The sequence below is a fragment of the Triticum aestivum genome, chromosome 6A (genome assembly GCF_018294505.1).
Source record: "Triticum aestivum cultivar Chinese Spring chromosome 6A, IWGSC CS RefSeq v2.1, whole genome shotgun sequence".
NCBI classification, from domain to species: domain Eukaryota; kingdom Viridiplantae; phylum Streptophyta; class Magnoliopsida; order Poales; family Poaceae; genus Triticum; species Triticum aestivum.
In genome coordinates this window covers 200,341,951-200,366,619 of record NC_057809.1, presented here as the reverse complement: position 1 = coordinate 200,366,619, position 24,669 = coordinate 200,341,951, and the positions used below count along the sequence as shown (strand labels likewise).

General features: G+C 43.9%; 1 pseudogene; it reads left to right on the top strand.

Annotated features, from left to right (window-relative positions):
* Positions 1 to 24,337, top strand: part of LOC123129567 (O-fucosyltransferase 9-like) — a 40,962-nt pseudogene extending 16,625 nt beyond the window's left edge.
* Positions 24,338 to 24,669: the final 332 nt, after the last annotated feature.

Below are 24,669 nucleotides of genomic sequence, written 5' to 3'. Positions count from 1 at the left end.
CCGGTACAATACCGAAAAAACCCGAACTTTTTCCGGAACCCGAACAACAACTTTCATATATAAATCTTTACCTCCGGACCATTCCGGAACTCCTCGTGACGTCCGGGATCTCATCCGGGACTCCGAACAACATTCGGTAACCACATACAAGCTTCCTTTATAACCCTAGCGTCATCGAACCTTAAGTGTGTAGACCCTACGGGTTCGGGAGACATGTAGACATGACCGAGACGTTCTCCGGTCAATAACCAACAGCGGGATCTGGATAACCATGTTGGCTCCCACATGTTCCACGATGATCTCATCGGATGAACCACGATGTCAAGGACTCAATCGATCCCGTATACAATTCCCTTTGTCTAGTGGTATTGTACTTGCCCGAGATTCGATCGTCGGTATACCGATACCTTGTTCAATCTCGTTACCGGCAAGTCTCTTTACTCGTTCCGTAACACATCATCCCGTGATCAACCCCTTGGTCACATTGTGCACATTATGATGATGTCCTACCGAGTGGGCCCAGAGATACCTCTCCGTTTACACGGAGTGACAAATCCCAGTCTCGATTCGTGCCAACCCAACAGACACTTTCGGAGATACCTGTAATGCACCTTTATAGCCACCCAGTTACGTTGTGACGTTTGGTACACCCAAAGCATTCCTACGGTATCCGGGAGTTGCACAATCTCATGGTCTAAGGAAAAGATACTTGACATTAGAAAAGCTTTAGCATACGAACTACACGATCTTTGTGCTAGGCTTAGGATTGGGTCTTGTCCATCACATCATTCTCCTAATGATGTGATCCCGTTATCAACGACATCCAATGTCCATAGCCAGGAAACCATGACTATCTGTTGATCACAACGAGCTAGTCAACTAGAGGCTCACTAGGGACATATTGTGGTCTATGTATTCACACGTGTATTACGATTTCCGGATAATACAGTTATAGCATGAATAAAAGACTATTATCATGAACAAAGAAATATAATAATAACTATTTATTATTGCCTCTAGGGCATATTTCCAACAGTCTCCCACTTGCACTAGAGTCAATAATCTAGTTCACATCGCCATGTGATTAACACTCACAGGTCACATCGCCATGTAACCAACATCCAAAGAGTTTACTAGAGTCAATAATCTAGTTCACATCACTATGTGATTAACACTCAATGAGTTCTGGGTTTGATCATGTTGCTTGTGAGAGAGGTTTTAGTCAACGGGTCTGAACCTTTCAGATCCGTGTGCTTTACAAATCTTTATGTCATCTCCTAGATGCAGCTACCACGCTCTATTTGGAGCTATTCCAAATAACTGTTCTACTTGGAGCTATTCTAAATTGTTGCTCCATTATACGTATCCGGTATCTCTACTCAGAGCTATCCGGATAGGTGTTAAGCTTGCATCGTCGTAACTCTTTACGTCGAACTCTTTATCACCTCCATAACCGAGAAAATTCCTTAGTCCACTAGTTACTAAGGATAACTTTGACCGCTGTACTGTGATCCATTCTTGGATCACTCTTGTACCCCTTGACTGACTCATGGCAAGGCACACTTCAGGTGCGGTACACAGCATAGCATACTGTAGAGCCTATGTCTTAAGCATAGGGGACGACCTTCGTCCTTTCTCTCTTTTCTGCCGAGGTCGAGCTTTAAGTCTTAACTTCGTACCTTACAACTCAGGCAAGAACTTCTTCTTGACTGATCCATCTTGAACACCTTCAAGATCATGTCAAGGTATGTGCTCATTTGAAAGTATTATTAAGCATTTTGATCTATCCTTATAGATCTTGATGCTCAATGTTCAAGTAGCTTAATCCAGGTTTTCTATTGAAAAACACCTTTCAAATAACCCTATATGCTTTCTAGAAAATCTACGTCATTTCTAATCAACAATATGTCAACAACATATACTCATCAGAAATTCTATAGTGCTCCCACTCACTTCTTTGGAAATACAAGTTTCTCATAAACTTTGTATAAACCCAAAATCTTTGATCATCTCATCAAAGCGTACATTCCAACTCCGAGATGCTTACTCCAGTCCTTAGAAGGATCGCTGGAGCCAGCATACCTTTTAGCATCCTTAGGATCGACAAAACCTTTCTGATTGTATCGCATACAACCTTTCCTTACGACTGGTAAGGAAACTCGTTTTGACATCCATCTGCCAGATTTCATAAATGCAGCTAATGCTAACATGATTCCGACGGACTTAAGCATCGCTACGGATGAGAAAATCTCATCGTAGTCAACTCCTTGAACTTGTGAAAAACTCTTCGCCACAAGTCGAGCTTCATAGACGGTGACATTACCGTCCACGTCCATCTTCTTCATAAAGATCCATTTATTTCAATGGCTTGCCGATCATCGGGCAAGTCCATCAAAGTCCATGCTTTGTTCTTATATATGGATACTATCTCGGATTTCATGGCTTATAACCATTTGTCAGAATCTGGGCCCACCATCGCTTCTCCATAGCTCGTAGGTTCATTGTTGTCTAGCAACATGACCTTCAAGACATGATTACTGTACCACTCTGAAGTAGTACGCATCCTTGTCATCCCTACGAGGTTTGGGAGTGACTTGATCCGAAGTCTCATGATCAATATCATAAGCTTCTACTTCAATTGGTGTAGGTGCCATAGGAACAACTTCCTGTGCCCTGCTACACACTAGTTGAAGTGACGGTTCAGTAACCTCATCAAGTCTCCACCATCCTCCCACTCAACTTTCCGAGACAAACTTTTCCTCGAGAAAGGACCCGATTCAAGAAACAATCCATATTGCTTTCGGATCTGAATTAGGAGGTATACCCAACTGTTTTGGGTGTCCTATGAAGATGCATTTTATCCGCTTTGGGTTCGAGCTTATCAATCCTGAAACTTTTTCACATAAGCGTCGCAGCCCCAAACCTTTAAGAAATGACAGCTTAGGTTTCTCTAAACCATAGTTCATACGGTGTCATCTCAACGGAATTACGTGGTGCCCTATTAAAGTGAGTGCGGTTGTCTCTAATGCCTAACCCATGAACAATAGTGGTAATTCGATGAGAGACATCATGGTACGCACCATATCCAATAGGGTGCAACTATGATGTTCGGACACACCATCACACTATGGTGTTCCAGGCGGTATTAATTGTGAAACAATTTCCACAATGTCTTAATTGTGTGCCAAAACTCGTAACTCAGATATTCATCTCTATGATCATATCATAGACATTTTATCCTCTTGTCACAATGATCTTCTACTTCACTCTGAAATTACTTGAACCATTCAATAATTCAGACTTGTGTTTCATCAAGTAAATATTCTCAACATCTACTCGAATCATCTGTGAAGTAAGAACATAACGATATTCACTGCATGCCTCAGCACTCATTGGACTGCACACATCAAAATGTGTTACTTCCAACAAGTTGCTATCTTGTTCCATCTTACTGAAAACGAGGCTTTTCAGTCATCTTGCCCATGTGGTATGATTTGCATATCTCAAGTGATTCAAAATCAAGTGAGTCCAAACGATCCATCTGCATGGAGTTTCTTCATGCGTATACACCAATAGACATGGTTCGCATGTCTCAAACTTTTCAAAAATGAGTGAGTCCAAAGATCCATCAACATGGAGCTTCTTCATGCGTTTTATACCATTATGACTTACATGGCAGTGCCACAAGTAAGTGGTACTATCATTACTATCTTATATCTTTTGGCATGAAAATGTGTATCACTACGATCGAGATTCAACAAACCATTCCTTTAGGTCCAAGACCATTGAAGGTATTATTCAAATAAATAGAGTAACCATTATTCTCTTTAAATGAATAACCGTATTGCGATAGACATAATCCAATCATGTCTATGCTCAACGCAAACACCAATCTCGATGGTAGAGGGAGCGTGCGATGCTTGATCATATCAACATTGGAAACACTTCCAACACATATCGTCTGCTCACCTTTAGCTAGTCTCCATTTATTCCGTAGCCTTTTATTTCGAGTTACTAACACTTAGCAACCGAACCGGTATCTAATACCCTGGTGCTACTAGGAGTACTAGTAAAGTACACATTAACATAATGTATATCCAATATACTTCTATCGACCTTGCCAGCCTTCTCATCTACCAAGTATCTAGGGTAATTCTGCTCCAGTGGTTGTTCCCCTTATTACAGAAGCACTTAGTCTCGGGTTTGGGTTCAACCTTGGGTTTCTTCACTAGAGCAGCAGCTGATTTGCTGTTTCATGAAGTATCCCTTCTTGCCCTTGCCCTTCTTGAAACTAGTGGTTTCACCAACCATCAACAATTGATGCTCCTTCTTGATTTCTACTTTCGCGGTGTCAAACATCACGAATATCTCAAGGATCATCATATCTATCCCTGATATGTTATAGTTCATCACGAAGCTCTAGCAGCTTGGTGGCAATGACTTTGGGGAAACATCACTATCTCATCTGGAAGATCAACTCCCACTCGATTCAAGTGATTGTTGTGCTCAGACAATCTGAGCACAAGCTCAACGATTGAGCTTTTCTCCCTTAGTTTGTAGGCTAAGAAAATCGTCGGAGGTCTCATACCTCTTGACGTGGGCACGAGCCTGAAATCCCAATTTCAGCCCTCGAAACATCTCATATGTTCCGCGATGTTTCGAAAAACGTCTTTGGTGCCTCTACTTAAACCATTTAACTGAACTATCACGTAGTTATCAAAACGTGTATGTCCGATGTTCGCAACATCCACAAACGACGTTTGGGGTTCAGCACACTGAGCGGTGCATTAAGGACATAAGCTTTCTACTGATCGCATAATTGCTACTATCAACTTTCAACTATATTTTCTCTAGGAACATATCTAAACAGTGGAACTAAAGCGCGAGCTACGACATAATTTGCAAAAGGTCTTTTGACTATGTTCAGGATAATTAAGTTCATCTTATGAACTCCCACTCAGATAGACATCCCTCTGGTCATCTAAGTGATTACATGATCCGAGTCAACTAGGCCGTGTCCGATCATCACGTGAGACGGACTAGTCATCATCGGTGAACATCTTCATGTTGATCGTATCTACTATACGACTCATGCTCGACCTTTCGGTCTCCGTGTTCCGAGGCCATGTCTGTACATGCTAGGCTCGTCAAGTTAACCCTAAGTGTTTTCGCTGTGTAAAACTGTCTTACACCCGTTGTATGTGAACGTAAGAATCCATCACACCCGATCACGTGGTGCTTAGAAGCGACGAACTGTAGCAACGGTGCACAGTTAGGGGAGAACACTTCTTGAAATTTTGTAAGGGATCATCTTATTTACTACCGTCGTCCTAAGTAAACAAGATGCATAAACATGATAAACATCACATGCAATCAAATAGTGACATGATATGGCCAATATCATTTTGCTCCTTTTGATCTTCATCTTCGGGGCTCCATGATCATCATCGTCACCGGCATGACACCATGATCTCCATCATCATGATCTCCATCATCGTGTCTTCATGAAGTTGTCACGCCAACGACTACTTCTACTTCTATGGCTAACGCGTTTAGCAATAAAGTAAAGTAATTTACATGGCGTTGTTCAATGACACGCAGGTCATACAATAAATAAAGACAACTCCTATGGCTCCTGCCGGTTGTCATACTCATCGACATGCAAGTCGTGAATCCTATTACAAGAACATGATCAATCTCATACATCACATATCATTCATCACATTCTTCTTGGCCATATCACATCACATAGCATACCCTGCAAAAACAAGTTAGACGTCCTCTAATTGTTGTTTGCATGTTTTACGTGGCTGCTATGGGTTTCTAGCAAGAACGTTTCTTACCTACGCAAAACCACAACGTGATATGCCAATTGCTATTTACCCTTCATAAGGACCCTTTTCATCGAATCCGTTCCGACTAAAGTGGGAGAGACTGGCACCCGCTAGCCACCTTATGCACCAAGTGCATGTCAATCGGTGGAACCTGTCTCACGTAAGAGTACGTGTAAGGTCGGTCCGGGCCGCTTCATCCCACAATACCGTCGAAACAAGATTGGACTAGTAACGGTAAGCATATTGAACAAAATCAACGCCCACAACTACTTTGTGTTCTACTCGTGCAAAGAATCTACGCAATAGACCTAGCTCATGATGCCACTGTTGGGGAACGTAGCAGAAATTCAAAATTTTCCTACGTGTCACCAAGATCTATCTATGGAGAAACCAGCAACGAGGGGAAGGAGAGTGCATCTACATACCCTTGTAGATCGCTAAGCGGAAGCGTTCAAGAGAACGGGGTTGAAGGAGTCGTACTCGTCGTGATTCAAATCACCGGAGATCCTAGTGCCGAACGGACGGCACCTCCGCGTTCAACACACGTACAGCCCGGTGACGTCTCCCACGCCTTGATCCAGCAAGGAGAGAGGGAGAGGTTGAGGAAGACTCCATCCAACAGCAGCACAACGGCGTGGTGGTGGTGGAGGAGCGTGGCAATCCAGCAGGGCTTCGCCAAGCACCACGGGAGAGGAGGAGTAGGGAGAGAGGTAGGGCTGCACCAAGAGGAGAAGTTCTCATGTGTTGGCAGCCCCAAAACCTCAAGTATATATAGGGGGAAGGGGGGCTGCGCCCCCTTTAGGGTTTCCCACCCCAAGGGGTGCGGCCAAGGGGGGAGGAGTGCCTCCCAAGTCAAGTGGAGGCCTCCCCCTTAGGGTTTCCCCTTCCCATGCGCATGGGCCTTGGGGGGGCTGGTTCCCCTGGCCCATTAAGGCTAGGGCGCCCCCTTACAGCCCATGCTACTGTATTGGACGTGGTGGAACAATTTCCGGACCTCCGGACCCCTCCGGAATCCTCCGGAACCTTCTGGAAGCTTCCCGGTACAATACCGAAAAAACCCGAACTTTTTCCGGAACCCGAACAACAACTTTCCATATATAAATCTTTACCTCCGGACCATTCCGGAACTCCTCGTGACGTCCGGGATCTCATCCGGGACTCCGAACAACATTCGGTAACCACATACAAGCTTCCTTTATAACCCTAGCGTCACCGAACCTTAAGTGTGTAGACCCTACGGGTTCGGGAGACATGTAGACATGACCGAGACGTTCTCCGGTCAATAACCAACAGCGGGATCTGGATACCCATGTTGGCTCCCACATGTTCCACGATGATCTCATCGGATGAACCACGATGTCAAGGACTCAATCGATCCCGTATACAATTCCCTTTGTCTAGCGGTATTGTACTTGCCCGAGATTCGATCGTCGGTATACCGATACCTTGTTCAATCTCGTTACCGGCAAGTCTCTTTACTCGTTCCGTAACACATCATCCCGTGATCAACCCCTTGGTCACATTGTGCACATTATGATGATGTCCTACCGAGTGGGCCCAGAGATACCTCTCCGTTTACACGGAGTGACAAATCCCAGTCTCGATTCGTGCCAACCCAACAGACACTTTCGGAGATACCTGTAATGCACCTTTATAGCCACCCAGTTACGTTGTGACGTTTGGTACACCCAAAGCATTCCTACGGTATCCGGGAGTTGCACAATCTCATGGTCTAAGGAAAAGATACTTGACATTAGAAAAGCTTTAGCATACGAACTACACGATCTTTGTGCTAGGCTTAGGATTGGGTCTTGTCCATCACATCATTCTCCTAATGATGTGATCCCGTTATCAACGACATCCAATGTCCATAGCCAGGAAACCATGACTATCTGTTGATCACAACGAGCTAGTCAACTAGAGGCTCACTAGGGACATATTGTGGTCTATGTATTCACACGTGTATTACGATTTCCGGATAATACAGTTATAGCATGAATAAAAGACTATTATCATGAACAAAGAAATATAATAATAACTTATTTATTATTGCCTCTAGGGCATATTTCCAACATGAAGAACTCTATCAATGACACTATCAACACGAAGATTAACTCCCAGTTGAGTCAAATGATTATGATACCCAGACATTTTGAGTATATGTTCACTGACAGAACTATTCTCCTCCATCTTGCAGCTATAGAACTTATTGGAGACTTCATATCTCTCAATCTGGGCATTTGCTTGAAATATTAACTTTAACTCCTAGAACATCTCATATGCTCCATGACGTTCAAAACGTCGTAGAAGTCCTGGTTCTAAGCCGTAAAGCATGGCACACTGAACTATCGAGTAGTCATCAGCTTTACTCTGCGAGACGTTCTTAACATCATCAACAACATCTGCAGCAGGCCTGGCACCCAGCGGTGCTTCCAGGACGTAATTCTTTTGTGCAGCAATGAGCATAATCCTCAAGTTACAGACCCAGTCCATGTATTTGCTACCATCATCTTTCAACTTTGCTTTCTCAAGGAACGCATTAAAATTTAACGGAACAACAACACAGGCCATCTATCTACAAACAACATAGACAAGAAAAATACTATTAGGTACGAAAAATACTATCAGGTACTAAGTTCATGATAAATTTAAGTTCAATTAATCATATTACTTAAGAACTCCCACTTAGATAGACATCTCTCTAATCCTCTAAGTGATCACGCGATCCAAATCAACCAAACCATGTCCGATCATCACGTGAGATGGAGTAGTTTCAATGGTGAACATCACTATGTTGATCATATCTACTATATGATTCACGCTCGACCTTTCGATCTTAGTGTTCCGAGGCCATATCTGCATATGCTAGGCTCGTCAAGTTTAACCTGAGTATTCCGCGTGTGCAACCGTTTTGCACCCGTTGTATTTGAACGTAGAGCCTATCACACCCGATCATCACGTGGTGTCTCAGCATGAAGAACTTTCGCAACGGTGCATACTCAGGGAGAACACTTATACCTTGATAATTGAGTAAGAGATCATCTTATAATGCTACCGTCAATCAAAGCAAGATAAGATGCATAAAAGATAAACATCACATGCAATCAATATAAGTGATATGATATGGCCATCATCATCTTGTGCTTGTGATATTCATCTCCGAAGCACCGTCATGATCACCATTGTCACCGACGCGACACATTGATCTCCATCGTAGCATCGTTGTCGTATTGCCAACTTATGCTTCTACGACTACCGTTACCTCTTAGTGATAAAGTAAAGCATTACAAGGCGATTGCATTGCATACAATAAAGCGGCAACCATATGGCTCCTGCCAGTTGCCGATAACTCGGTTACAAAACATGATCATCTCATACAATAAAATATAGCATCATGCCTTGACCATAGCACATCACAACATGCCCTGCAAAAACAAGTTAGACGTCCTCTACTTTGTTGTTGCAAGTTTTACGTGGCTGCTATGGGCTGAGCAAGAACCGTTCTTACCTATGCATCAAAACCACAATGATAGTTTTTCAAGTTAGTGCTGTTTTAACCTTCTCAAGGACCGGGCGTAGCCACACTTGGTTTAACTAAAGTTGGAGAAACTGACACCCGCCAGCCACCTATGTGCAAAGCACGTCAGTAGAACCAGTCTCGCGTAAGCGTACGCGTAATGTCGGTCCGGGCCGCTTCATCCAACAATACCGCTGAACCAAAGTATGACATGCTGGTAAGCAGTATGACTTATATCACCCACAACTCACTTGTGTTCTACTCGTGCATATAACATCTACACATAAAACCTGGCTCTGATACCACTATTGGGGAACGTAGTAATTTCAAAAAAATTCCTACGCACACACAGGATCATGGTGATGCATAGCAATGAGAGGGGAGAGATTTGTCCACGTACCCTCGTAGATCGAAAGCAGAAGCGTTTACACAACACGGTTAATGTAGTCATACGTCTTCATGATCCGACCGATCAAGTACCAAACGTACGACACCTTCGAGTTCAGCACATGTTCAGCTCGATGAAGTCCCTCGAACTCTGATCTAGCGGAGCTTTGAGGGAGAGTTCCATCAGCACGACGGTGTGATGATGATGATGATGATGATGTTCTACCGACGTAGGGCTTCGCCTAAGCATCGCTATGATATTATCGAGGTGGACTATGGTGGAGGGGGCACCACACACGGCTAAGAGATCCAAGAGATCAATTGTTGTCTTTAGAGGTGCCCCCTTGCCCCCGTATATAAAGTATCAAGGGGGGAGAGGCGGCCGGCCAGGAGGAGGCGCGCCAGGGAGGAGTCCTACTCCCACTGGGAGTAGGACTCCCTCCTTTCCTAGTTGGAGTAGGAGAAGGGGGAAGGAGGAGGGAGAGAGGAAGGAAAGGGGGGCGCCGCCCCCCTCCTTGTCCAATTTGGACTAGAGGGAGAGGGGGCGCGCGGCCTGCCATGGCCGCCCCTCCTCCTCTCCACTAGGGCCCATCTTGGCCCATTAAACCCCCGGGGGGTTCCGGTAACCCCCGGTACTCCGGTAAAATCCCGATTTCACCCGGAACACTTCCGATATCCAAATATAGGCTTCCAATATATCAATATTTATGTCTCGACCATTTCGAGACTCCTCGTCATGTCCGTGATCACATCCGGGACTCCAAACTTCCTTAGGTACATCAAAACACATAAACTCATAATATAACCGTCATCGAACTTTAAGCGTGCGGACCCTACGGGTTCGGGAACTATGTAGACATGACCGAGACATGTCTCGGGTCAATAACCAATAGCGGAACCTAGATGCTCATATTGGCTCCTACATATTCTACGAAGATCTTTATCGGTCAAATAGCATAACAACATACGTTGTTCCCTTTGTCATTGGTATGTTACTTGCCCGAGATTCGATCGTCGGTATCTTAATACATAATTCATTCTCGTTACCGGCAAGTCTCTTTACTCGTTCTGTAATAAATTATCCCGCAACTAACTCATCAGTTGCAATGCTTGCAAGGCTTATAGTGTTGTGTATTACCGAGTGGGCCCAGAGATACCTCTCTGACAATCGGAGTGACAAATCCTAATCTCGAAATACGCCAACCCAACAAGTACCTTCGGAGACACATGTAGAGCAACTTTGTAATCACCCAGTTACGTTGTGATGTTTGGTAGCACACAAAGTGTTACTCCGGTAAACGGGAGTTGCATAATCTCATAGTCATAGGAACATGTATAAGTCATGAAGAAAGCAATAGCAGAATACTAAATGATCGTGTGCTAAGCTAACAGAATGGGTCAAGTCAATCACATCATTCTCCTAATGATGTTATCCCATTAATCAAATGACAACTCATGTCAATGGCTAGGAAACATAACCATCTTTGATCAACGAGCTAGTCAAGTAGAGGCATACTAGTGACACTCTGTTTGTTTATGTATTCACACAAGTATTATGTTTCCGGTTAATACAATTCTAGCATGAATAATAAACATTTATCATGATATAAGGAAATAAATAATAACTTTATTATTGCCTCTAGGGTATATTGTAACACCCCGGATATGATTTACCTAATATGTAATCCAACTCTTACCGTTTCCGGCGTTAAGTTATATTATTTTCTCGGGTTCGGGTTTTTGTCTCCGTGTGTTGTTATCGTTATCATGCATCTCATATCATGTCATCATGTGCATTACATTTGCATACATGTTCGTCTTATGCATCCGAGCATTTTCCCCGTTGTCCGTTTTGCATTCCGGCGCTCCGTTCTCCTCCGGTGGTCATTTCTACCTTTCTTTCATGTGTGGGAATTAAAAATTTCCGGATTGGACTGAGACTTGCCAAGCGGCCTTGGTTTACTACCCGTAGTCCGCCTGTCAAGTTTCGTACCATTTGGACTTCGTTTGATGCTCCAACGGTTAACCGAGGGACCGAAAAGGCCTCATGTGTGATGCAGCCCAACACCCCTCCATTTTGGCCCAAAACCCACCAAAACCCTCTCCATCATCTAGAGCGTTTGATCACGATCGCGTGGCCGAAAACCGCACCTCATTTGGACTCTCCTAGCACCTCCTATGCCTATTTAAAGACCCCCTCCGAAAATTCTCCTTCTCCTTCCCCCGAAACCCTAGATCCGCCATCTCATGCCGCGCCGGACACGTCCGGTCCGGCCGGACACGTCCGCCGCTGGCCCGCGCCAGTCGCAGCACGCCACATGGCACCCGCGCGCCCCACATCGCCGCTCCAGCCGCCGGCCCGTTCGGCCCGTGGAGGGCCCCCGAGGCCCGCGCCTCGCCGCCACCCACCCGGCTTGCCCCGCCGCCTTCTCCTTCGTCGCCGGCGCCCGGAGCCCGCGCCGGCCACCGTCACCATCGTCGGTGGCTCACCGCGTCCCGGCGCCCCTCGTCGCCGGTCGCCGCGCCGCCCATCCGCCTCGTCGTCGGTCGGGTGCCGGCCACCGTCACCACCGCGGCGCCCCTCGACGGCCCCGACTACCTCGGGAGCTCCTTCCTCCGGCAACCTCGGCTTCTTCTCCGGCGAACAGCTCCGGTGACCTCGGGAAGCATGCAGATCTCAGATCCAAAATATCTCGGTTGACTTTTTGCCCTGAAACCCTAACTAAATTGCTATGTTCGTCATGCTGTAACTCCGCATCCGTAGCTCCGTTTTGGGCATATAGCATATCAAAATGTTCGTCTCAGAGAGCACATCATTTCATCTCATTGCATCATTTTCATTTCAGTTCATCTTGATGCCCGAATTGCTGTTGGAAGAATGCTATTTGAGATAATTGTCAGATCTGCTGCTCCATTTAGATATTTGTCATGTTTGCCATGATTAATGTGTGCATGATATGCCCCTGAGCTCTACATGAGTTTTGTTATATGTTTTGCCATCTTTCCAGAGGTGCAACCCATGTATTTTTGTGATGTGTGTGGTGACTAGCACAAGCTTGCAAAGTGGTGTATTCGTTAATGCTGATTTCAGGGACTTAGCAATTCCACTAAGTCCTTGATCTGTTTATCTCAATATGCCATATGTTCATATTGTTTCCTAATGATCCGTTCCTCTTTTGAGGATGATCAGTAAGGATGATTTGTTAATCTTGTAGTTCTCTATCCATACATGTCTTTGTTTGCAATTATGGAGCAACCTAGCTTGAGTCAATCGAGCTCTACTTTTGCTATTTCGTGAATCTGGGCAGATTGTCTACTTGTTAGCGATTTTGCCGAGGATGTTGTAGTTGATCCGTGCATGCTATGTTATTGTTCTTGCCATGTCTAGCTGGTATAATGTGTATTCTTGATGGGTGTATGCTTATATTGTCATGACTTTCTCTGTAGTGAGTGCATCGGGCTCGTAAACATGCCTACTTGATATCTGATTTCGCATGCTCCAGTTTTTCACTAAGTCTGAGAACTGATTATGTTTTTGCCATGCTCACATGCTTGCAAATGTATTTTCTGATCCCTTTTGGCTCAAGGTCACTAAGGGACTTTTGTTAAGCTCTTTGGGTAGCTCCATGCCATGCTTTACTTTGATATGTTCAGGCTTTGTAGCATATAGTTTTCATACTCCAAAGTGTGCTACCTGATCTAAAATTCCAGACAAGTGTTAATTTCACTAAGTCTGAAATCTGTTTACCAAATGCATTTTTGCCATGCTTGTTTGAACCTGTTAATGGATGAATTGGCCATAGCTTAGTGTTCATCTTTTGTTAAGCATCATGAATGGATCCCTGCCATGTATTTTTTTCCATGTTTGAGTGTTGTAGCATGTTCATCTTGTTGCATTTAGATGGCTACTTGCTGTATATTGCAGACCGGTGCCATATTTGAATTGCTTGCCATTTCCAAACCGTGACTCCGATTCCGATGATCTTTATATCGTTTTCAAGATATTTCATCTCACCATTCCAGTGGCACACTTGGATTTCCAAGTAGAGGCCAGGTTCATTCATTCCTTGTCAAATCTTGCATATGCATCGCATATCGCATCCCGCATAGCCTACCATATTTGCATCATGTTGTTTGAGCTTTGCACATGGTTGATTGTGTTCTGTTTGCTTGTTTGTCTTGTTTGGGTAGATCCGGGAGACGAGTTCGCTAACGAGGAGCCCGTTGAGTTTGCTTTCGAGGATCCAGTCAACTCTGACAACTGTGCAGGCAAGATGATCATACCCTCGAAATCACTACTATCTTTGCTTTGCTAGATGCTCGCTCTTTTGCTATGCCTATGCTACGATGCCTACCACTTGCTTATCATGCCTCCAAAAATGCCATGTCAAACCTCTAACCCACCATGTCCTAGCAAACTGTTGATTGGCTATGTTACCGCTTGCTCAGCCCCTCTTATAATGTTGCTAGTTGTAGGTGAAGATTGGAGGCCGTTCCTTGTTGGAACATTATTTACTTGTTGGGATATCATTATATTATCTTGTTATCTTAATGCATCTATATACTTGGTAAAGGGTGGAAGGCTCGGCCTCTCGCCTAGTGTTTTGTTCCACTCTTGCCACCCTAGTTTTCGTCATATCGGTGTTATGTTCCCGGGTTTTGCGTTCCTTACACGGTTGGGTGATAATGGGAACCCCTTGATAGTTCGCCTTGAATAAAGCTTTTCCAGCAATGCCCAACCTTGGTTTTACCATTTGCCACCTAACCTCTTTTTTCCTTGGGTTTCCGGAGCCCGAGGGTCATCTTATTTTAAACCCCCCCCCCCCCTCCCGGGCCAGTGCTCCTCTGAGTGTTGGTCCGAACTAGAGTCCTGTGCAGCGCCCCCTCGAGGAAACCCGAGGTTTGGTTTTAGTTGTATGGAGCGCTCATCTGAGTGTGCCCTGAGAACGAGATATGTGCAGCTCCTATCGGGATTTGTCGGCACATTCGGGTGGTGTTGCTGGATTTGTTTTAACTTGTCGAAGTGTATTGTAGAACCGGGATACCGAGTCTGATCGGAATGTCTCAGGAGGAGGTCTATTCCTTCGTTGACTGTGAGAGCTTGTCATGGGCTAAGTTGGGACTCCCCTGCAGGGATTTGAACTTTCGAAAGCCGTGCCCGCGGTTATGGGCAGATGAGAATTTGTTAATGTCCGGTTGTAGATAACTTGAACCTTAACTTAATTAAAATGAATCAACTGTGTGAGTTACCATGATGGTCTCTTCTCGGCGGAGTCCTGGAAGTGAACACAGTGTTGGAGTAATGCTTGCCACAGGTTGTTCTCTATAGATTATTCGTTCGCGCTTTGCCTTCTCTTCTCGCTCTCTTTTGCGAACAGGTTAGACACCATATATGCTAGTCGCTTGCTGCCGGTCCACATATTTTACCTTACCTTGCCTATAAGCTTAAATAGTCTTGATCGCGAGGGTGCGAGATTGCTGAGTCCCTGTGGCTCACAGTTTACTTCCAAACCAGATGCAGGGCCTGATGACTCCGTTCCATATGACGTGCTTGAGCTCAAGTGGGAGTTCGACGAGGACTCATGCCATTACTATGTGTCTTTCCCTGATGATCAGTAGTGGTGCCCAGTTGGGGCGATCGGGACCGTGTCGCATGTTGGGTTGATCTTTTATTTTGGCGCCGTAGTCCGGCCATGAGTGTTTGAATGCTGTAATGCTATTTATGTACTTTGATTGACGTGGCGAGTGTAAGCCAACTATGTATCTCCCCTTTTATTATCTATATATTACATGGGATGTTGTGAAGATTACCTAACTTGCGACAATGCTTTCAATGCGGTTATGCCTCTAAGTCGTGCTTCGACACGTAGGAGATATAGCCGCATTGAGGGCGTTACACATATTTCCTTCAGTGATCCTGTTAATCAAATGACAACTCATATCTATGGCTAGGAAACTTAACCATCTTTGATTCAACGAGCAAGTCAAGTAGAGGCATACTAGTGACACTCTATTTGTCTATGTATTCACACATGCACTAAGTTTCCGGTTAATACAATTCTAGCATGAATAATAAACATTTATCATGATATAAGGAAATAAATAATAACTTTATTATTGCCTCTAGGGCATATTTCCTTCAATAAAAACATAGATCTGATCATAAACTCGAAGTTCATCGATCCCAACAAACACACCGCAAAAGAGTTACATCATATGGATCTCCAAGAGACCATTGTATTGAGGATCAAGAGAGAGAGATGAAGCCATCTAGCTACTAACTACGGACCCCGAAGGTCTACAAACAACTACTCACGCATCATCGGAGAGGCACCAATGGAAGTGGTGAACCCCTCCGTGATGGTGTCTAGATTGGATCTGGTGATTCTGGACTCTGCGGCGATTGGAAGAATATTTCGTCGACTCCCCTAGGGTTCTGGGATTTTTGGGGTATTTATAGAGCAAAGAGGCGGTCCGGGGGGTACCCGAGGTGGGTACAACTCACCAGGGCACGCCAGGAGGCCCTGGCGTGCCCTGGTGAGTTGTGCCCCCCTCGGGGCACCCCCAGGTGCAACCAGGGCCCATCTGCTTCCTTTTGGCCCATAAAAAATCATCGTAAAGTTTCGTGCCATTTGGACTCCGTTTGATATTGGTTTACTGTGATGTAAAAAACATGGAAAAAACAGGAACTGACACTGGGCACTATGTTAATAGGTTAGTACCAAAAAATGATATAAAATGATTATAAAACATCCAAGATTGATAATAAAACAACATGGAACAATAAAAAATTATAGATACGTTGGAGACGTATCAGTACACACATAGAGAATAAGGTATTATGCACGGGGATACCAGAATAGGGACAGAGAAAAGAGTACAGACCAGTATCGATGATAACTAGGAATAGTGATCAAGGTGTTGATCACGAAGATACCGTAAAAATCCCACCTCGGGGTTTGTAATGTATCATGAGGCAAAGGGAATTATATGTAATAATATAATGTTCGCTAGATAATGATCTTCGTTTATACGTCGGAATTATTATAGGTGTCCATATCCTGCTAATAACTATTGACTGGAAGGTGGTCCGAACATGTCCACATATTGTCAAACCTATAGTGTCACACACTTAACAAGTAGTGGTATATAGAAGTACTATGAGATTATGAGAATGAGAGAGAAGGTCTCTAGAAGTGTTCCAGATTCTCCCCGAAGCGTCCCAGTGATGCCTCGGAAAGTCCCGGTATGTTCCAGAAGGCCACAAAAGCTTTTGAAAGAGTCCAAAACCTTATAGACTATTCTAGAGGGTCCCTAGTGGGCCAAAACCCCTGCCTTGGTGGTCAAGGCGCTACAGGAGCCCAAGTCATCCGCCCCCTTATTACTTGGGGGGGGGGAGGGAAAGACAACCAAGGAGGAGTCTTGGGAGGATTTTACTCCTAGGTCGGCCAACCCCCTTGCCCTCCACCTATATATAGGTGCGAGGGGGCGCACCATAAGCTTGCACGGGTGAATCCCTTGCTAGCCACGCCCTCTCCATCTAGACTTGATCTAGACCGCGAGATGCCGCTGGGCTTCCTCTCTATGTAGTTCTACCGAGAGTTTCTTCTTGCTAGTTCCACGAAGTGTTGCGGTACTACTAGATAGGTATACGCGGACACCTCAGAAGTTCCGTCAACTTCAACAATAGACCCACTGTTCATCCCAAAAAATACTCTCATGGTTGGGAGGTATAACTTAGATGCGGGAATTGGAAAGCCTCGCCAACTCTTCTTACTCTTCTACATTGTAGATTGTTGGTGAGATCATCATTTCCTGTAATCCCATAGTGTTCCTGGGCATGTTTGTGCGTGTATTTCTTATTACGTAGCATGTTCTTCTCCACCACCCCTCCCATGCCGACCTGTCTTGGTCGATGGCGTGGACGGACTAGATCTGTCGCTGCACTTGCGTGGATGGCTAGATCTGCTACTGCGTGACAGTGGATGGGCCTACCTATAACGCGTCACCCCCATTCGGTTGATTACTAAGTCTACAATGGTCTCTAGCAAACAAGTGTATAAGATCTGGTGTGCTCGACGTGGTGAAAGTTGCGGTTGTGGTGCTATGGTTTGTCTATGGTTTGGTCATGGATCAGAGAAGGGGAAGGGAAATGCACGGGAAATGAAAGGGGTGGTGCCTGATAGGTGATAACCCACAAGTATAGGGGATCACAACAGTTTTCGTGGGTAGAGTATTCAACCCAAATTTATTGATTCGGCACAAGGGGAGCCAAAGAATATTCTCAAGTATTAGCAGCTGAGTTATCAATTCAACCACACCTGGAAACTTAATATCTGCAGTAAAGTATTTAGTAGCAAAGTAATATGATAGTAGTGGTAACGGTAGAAGAAGTAATATTTTTGGTTTTATAGTGATTGTAACAGTAACAACGGAAAAGTAAATAAGCGAAGAACAATATATGAAAAGCTCGTAGGCATTGGATCGGTGATGGAGAATTATGTCGGATGCGATCAATCATGCAACAGTTATAACATAGGGTGACACAGAACTAGCTCCAGTTCATCAATGTAATGTAGGCATGTATTCCGAATATAGTCATACGTGCTTATGGAAAAGAACTTGCATGACATCTTTTGTCCTACCCTCCCGTAGCAGCGGGGTCCTATTGGAAATTAAGGGATATTAAGGCCTCCTTTTAATAAAGTACCGGACCAAAGCATTAACACATAGTGAATACATGAACTCCTCAAACTACGACCATCACCGGTAAGTATGCCGACTATTGTCACTTCGGGGTTAACGGATCATAACACATAATAGGTGACTATAGACTTGCAAGATAGGATCAAAAACTCACATATTTAAAAGGTAAAAGAGGCTAGCCAACTCCCCTCCAGAAGGCTCCCCCGATTGGGCCTTCGTGGGCCGTCGGATCTGGCTCTCGGACACGTCTAAGCCATTAGATCTTCAAAACAGTCAAACTCGATTTTCACCTCATGGTTGTTTCCATTGGCCAATGACTGGTGGGCTCGTCTTGCATGCTTGTTGGCTGGGTAAACTTTGTTCATGTCCCAAGGGAATTTGCCAATCCGCTCCGCCCGCGCGTCAAAACCCTAGCTGCCAGCCCTGCTCGTCCCCTCCTCCCCGCTCCCTCCATCCTCTCCCATGTCGCCGCCCCTCTTCTCCCCGCTCGCCTCGGCCGCCTCCTCTCCTCCGCCGTGTCGTCGGCCCCCTCCCTCCTCCTACCTCCTCCTCCCTCCTCTCAGTCCTATGCCAGCCGCCGCCCAAACCCGAGCCCCCGTTTCCCTCGATCCCCGCAGTAACCGCATCCACAGCCACCCGCTCCTTCTCACAGCCGTCGCACCATTCCTCCCTTCCGCCCCCTCCTCCTTCCCGGATCCCCACCACGGTGCCGACCTGCAGGCAAAGGGCGATGAAGAGTGGCAGACGAGGACAACGAGGGAGAGAAAGAAGGGAGATAAAAAGGAGGCCGGCGGCGAGGCCCATCACCGCCACCAGATCCACCTCGCAATCTCTCTTACTCCCCTGTCTGACTGTTGCATGGTCGCGTCAGGCCCATGTCGGCGCCGCCGCCACCGCTGGATGGCTCTGTCGGTCCCTCCCGCTCCAAATCGAAAACTGAGAGAGCGACGGGAGTGAAGAAGGGGATCGGGGGAGGGGAGATCATGGGAGAGAAGGCGAGCTCGCGGCTGACTGGATTCAATTGCATGCTCTGTTGTTTGTGTTTGGGAAGCAAATGTACGTGGGTGAGTTATTTCTTTTGTGTGAAGGTCTCTTCCATGCTGGTCTATCTATTCCTTTGCATGTTCTGTTCATGACTGACTCTGTTCTTGTTTTATCTTTTTTTACCCTTGCAGGAGTTGTCCTATTCTATCCCTCGAGGTAAATTTGCTGGGCAATGGCTTACTCCTCTCGTGTTCTGTTAGTTTGACGGAGGAATTACCAGCTCTGCTTACAATTTGGTGTGCCTGTTATTTGGCAAACTTTCAGGTGATCTGTAGTACTTTGTAAATCTATCGTGTGTTTTGTTACATTGGCTCTTAGCTTGTCTCCATAGGTACACTATTAAATTGCTACATGCATTATTCAGTTCCAAATTTGGCCTGACTGCCTAAATGCCTCAAGGATTAGAGGAATGATAAACAGATAATTTGCTAGCTTCTTTCCAGCATGCTTATACAATTATATTATTAAATGAGGAAGGATCACACAGTGTAGAGTTCAGCGGCGCTGCCTAATTGAGGCTCATAATTCAGCGGCGCTGCCGATTGGCTATCTGTTCTCATCTAGCTTACGAAGTTAAGTGATATCCTTGGAATACCAGAGACTGAACTAAAGTTCATACCTGAAGCTTGGTCATAGGCTAAATATCTTATGATGCCCATAAACTGGTTCTATGCTTTTAATATAGCCTTCCTTTTTCTGACACGCCTACCCTATCATCCTTAACTACGACAGATCATAGAATGCATACAAGTGCTGCAATGCACATATGCGTATGGGTATTATCTCGATGATAAAGGACCACAAGATGGTGCAGACGAACATGCTTGCTGCAGGTTTTGCCTTTTTATTTCAAAAATCTAATATGGCTTGCCTATTTTTCATGGGAAAACTAATGGTACATTATTTAGTCTGACTACATCAGATGTTGAGCCCGATTATTAATATTCCATACTATAAAGGTTATGATTAAATGAATTACGATCTGACACAGGAGAAGAAGAACAAATATAACCATGTATTAAGGGGAGAAGGTGCTTATTTCCATAGTATAAAGGTGTTTTCATGATATTCTGTGCTCCAATGGTCTTGAACTCTTGATGGTACCAATTTTATCTTTCTGGAAGAAATGCATTTGATCAAGAGTCTTTACAGAAATAGAACTTCCACACTTGCTAATTCCCAAACCATTGTAGAAATGGTAACTGAATGGGTGTTCTTTTTTATCACCTCTGAATTTAAGGAATATATTTGCTAATATATCAATGCTCATTGGTGCCATGTCTGGTTCTTAGGTGCATGCCTGGAAGCTTAAATCTGTAATCAAGTTATGAAATAGAGTGCTGTAAGAGACACTTCTATAAGCAGAGGTATGTGCCTGCATTTAGACCTTAATTATTCCTTGCTTAGTATTGTTTGGTTTGTGTGATTCATGCTTCAATGATTTCTTCACTTAGTAATTAGACGGCGCGGTACTACGGCAGTAGTATACTTTGGTGTAGAAATAAATGATGACATGCTTTACGTTGCAGATATTTCTTTGTGCCTTGACTCTGGCTCTATGCTTATTAATCATCTTAGCGAGCTTTAGGACTTCGAAAGTTGTCATTTCGAGGATCATGATTTCCTATGTTTTTGGCCAAGATGGCACACATGAATAGTTTGTCAAGGATGTACCAAATCTTATGTTTTTCCTTCCGTTTATTGCATTTATGGCTGCAAACTGTATTATCAGATTCTAGGTTGGGTGTATAAACATATATTCCGCACACTGAATTCAATTTTTTTTACTTCTTATCGTGGCCTTTCATTTGTTTTGTTCGTCTGATGTTTCCTTTGGTGATGCTTATAGATTACACCTTCTTTGGAGAAATAGGGTCACACTTCAATCGATTAGAAAAGTTTCTTTTCTTGCAAAAGTTTTTTTTTCTTACATTGCCAAGGTTTGTTCACTTCGTCACCATTGTGGTGATGTCAGTATCTTTGTGAAATAGGAAAAGTAGATACCCATAATCTTTACTTGCTGTAAACACTAATATGAAATTGTACCTTATCCCTACGAGAGATAAAAACCATGTTTGAATTTATGTGTGCCCCACATAGGCGGACAATTCTTTAAATGATGGACACAATAATGTACCCACCAACATGACAACTGTGTTAACTTAATCCATATAATCTACATATCTTTAACCTTGGCTATGCCAATCATCAATTGATGTGGGAGTGTGCCTGATGATGCGCGTCTATGTTACAAACTCAGTGTTTCTTTTTCTTTTTACCATAACTGATTCGCTGAATTCAATAGTGCACTGGTTTCTGCAAGATCAACTATACGTATGTACATTGGTTCTCTTTAATACATCACAGATAACCTGGCGAGGACAAATATTTCACTAGCAGTCCAGCAGGGGAGGACGTTGATGAATCCTGCATGCATGCATGGTTTATTTTTATGCTTTAGTTGTTGATGTTCATAAAGTGATGACAGATGGCTTCATTTACGTTTGTTTATACACAGCAAAGACCACCAAGATCCGAAATCTGTGCATTCAGGCTACGAGTCAAAAATACATCACGTATTGGTTGAGTGTCATTGGAACAATCAAGAAGATTGCATGCTTGCTTGAGTTCATGTGTTTTTTGGTGGACTATATATCCAAGTATTTCTTACAAAGAATTAAAAATTAAGGCCAAAAGATGTTATCATTCAGAACCAAACTTAGAATGGCACTAAGCTGTTATCATCAGAATTCGACAGTGCAGTGCCAAAAAAACTCCGAGTAAACAAAGAACATACCCAATTCTGTCTTCCAAAGAAAGATCATTAGTTTACCGCCCCCTGCTTGCTTAGAAACTTTACTTTGTAATTTCCCTTGGTATGAGACAATTTTCACATCGGTCGGAAAATCAAGAGTATGAGCAACCTGTGTGTACCAAGCTCTAGGAACTTCAGAAATAAAGAAGCAGAAGCTTTTACACACAAGACACTTCTTTTTCACATTTCTTTAGCATAATTGGTACACGATCCGTGGCCATGTTTCGCATCCTGCTACAAGATTGAGTTTGTGGTGGCTTCCATTTATATTTGAGCCAGGTTTATAATTTCTCATCGGGCTTTACCTCCGTGACCATTTATAGCCACCTGGGTTTTATATATTTAATTTCTGTTTCTTAGCATTCAAATGGTATATACTAATCAACTTATATCTTTCTGTTCACTACTAACAGATGTCACTAGAAGCATCAATTTTCACTGGTGCTGACATTTTCTGTTATACTAGAATTGATGTTTGTTGCTTAGTTTGTGATGCTTCAGGTCAATAATAATAACCTTTAAGTTCAGTTCCATCAGTTGCGTCTCTTTAGTAGAATTCAGAACAAATTTAGAAGCTTTCAAATATGTAAATATACTCACTAGAGCTAATATGTTAACTGACTGAATTTGAGCAGGTTGGTATGATGCTGCGAGGCATGGGGTTTGACGATACAACCTTCCTCTACGTTGTCTCCGGTAAAATATACAATGCTGCAAAATACATGGTCCCCCTTCGCCAGATGTTCCCTCTTTTACAAACCAAGGACACTCTTGCATTGTCTGAAGAGCTTGCTGAGTTTGAGGTATTGTTTCCGCCAGCCAGCCCATCAGCCTAGCTGGATGTCGTTTTGAATGTCAGATGAATATGCATGCATTGAACTGTTCATCAATTCACATTGAATCTTCATACCGTTACTCACCAACCTATTCTCTGTAGGGGTACTCCTCTTGGTTAGTAGCATTAGATTACACCGTCTGTGTTCAGAGCGAAGTGTTTGTGACGACTCAAGGGGGAACTTCCCTCACTTTTTGATGGGACACAGGCGTTACCTGTTAGGAGGGAATGCAAAGACAATAAAACCCGACAAACGGAAGCTGGTCTTATCTTTTGACGACCCAAATATCAGGTCAGTTTGAGCTGCCATTATATCGTCAACAAAGTATTACAAATCACACCGAATCAGTTTCAGTTTTGAGTATATGCTGGAATCTTTCACCAAATCAAACTGCTGAAGCAGTTCACTGCCCTTGTTATTCCTTCACCATCCAAGACTGTAGCTATTGCCTACTTTTCGAAATGCATTATCCATGTTAACAAATTGAAATACATCTCCGAGTTGACCTTCACATACATGCTCTAAATGTTTGTCCATCTTTGCTTAACATGTAAATGGATATAGTGGTATATGAAACTCAAATTGTTTCTTTGAACTGCAGATGGAGTCGATTCAAGCACCACATGCTGGAAATACTGCACCATAGTGACATAAGGGGCATCGCATTCAGGAAACCTAATGATTCCAGATACACCTTACCAATGCCTGATTGCATGTGCCAACAAGATGGAACATGATCTAGGCGTTAGCATACATAACTGAGGGATGCATATCCTCTGCCTTTGTGCAACAAAGGCACCAAAGGCATGGCATTGTTGACTGCATGATCAGGATTTGATGGTCATGATGAAAACTGGAGTGAAATAAAGCATTTGGTGCTTCTCAAGAGATTCTGAAACCCTCTGGCATACCCCAAACCGTTCGATTCTTGATATAATGGTCAAAAGGTGCCTAATGACAATGAATTCCATAGGATCAGAAATTGAGAGGATGCAAGGGATTTTGTAAAGTTAGTAATCTGTAGGTAGTCCACCATATAGCAATCTCCATTTGTTCAATCTGTCTGTAGGTTGTAAAGAGAAAAGAGCTACGGGATTGGGTTGTAGATATGAGTACAACCTGAGTGCCTCCGATGTATATTCGAAAAACAAGGGCTAAGAACAACAAAGAGAGGAAATTTTCAGTATATCATTACTCATCAGTGCTTGTTCTCGCATTTCATCTTGCCCATGACAATTCATATTTATGAGCACGTTCTTACAGTTCAGACCTAACCTTCTTTTTTCTTTCCTTGGGCACTTCCTCACGAATCTTGTTGAGGTGTTTGTTTCCCCTCTTTGTGCCATGAATGATTGTGATGGCTGCAGGGTCTTCGCAAGGAGTTGAACGCATATAAAAACCATGGATCCTTTGCTCCCCAGGCCGTAAAATGATCATAGTGATGTCTATGACCTTTTCCTAGATGTATTAATCTCAATTCCATGTTTGGTTTTATTACCTTTTCTCTTATAATGATGTAATTTATTTTAC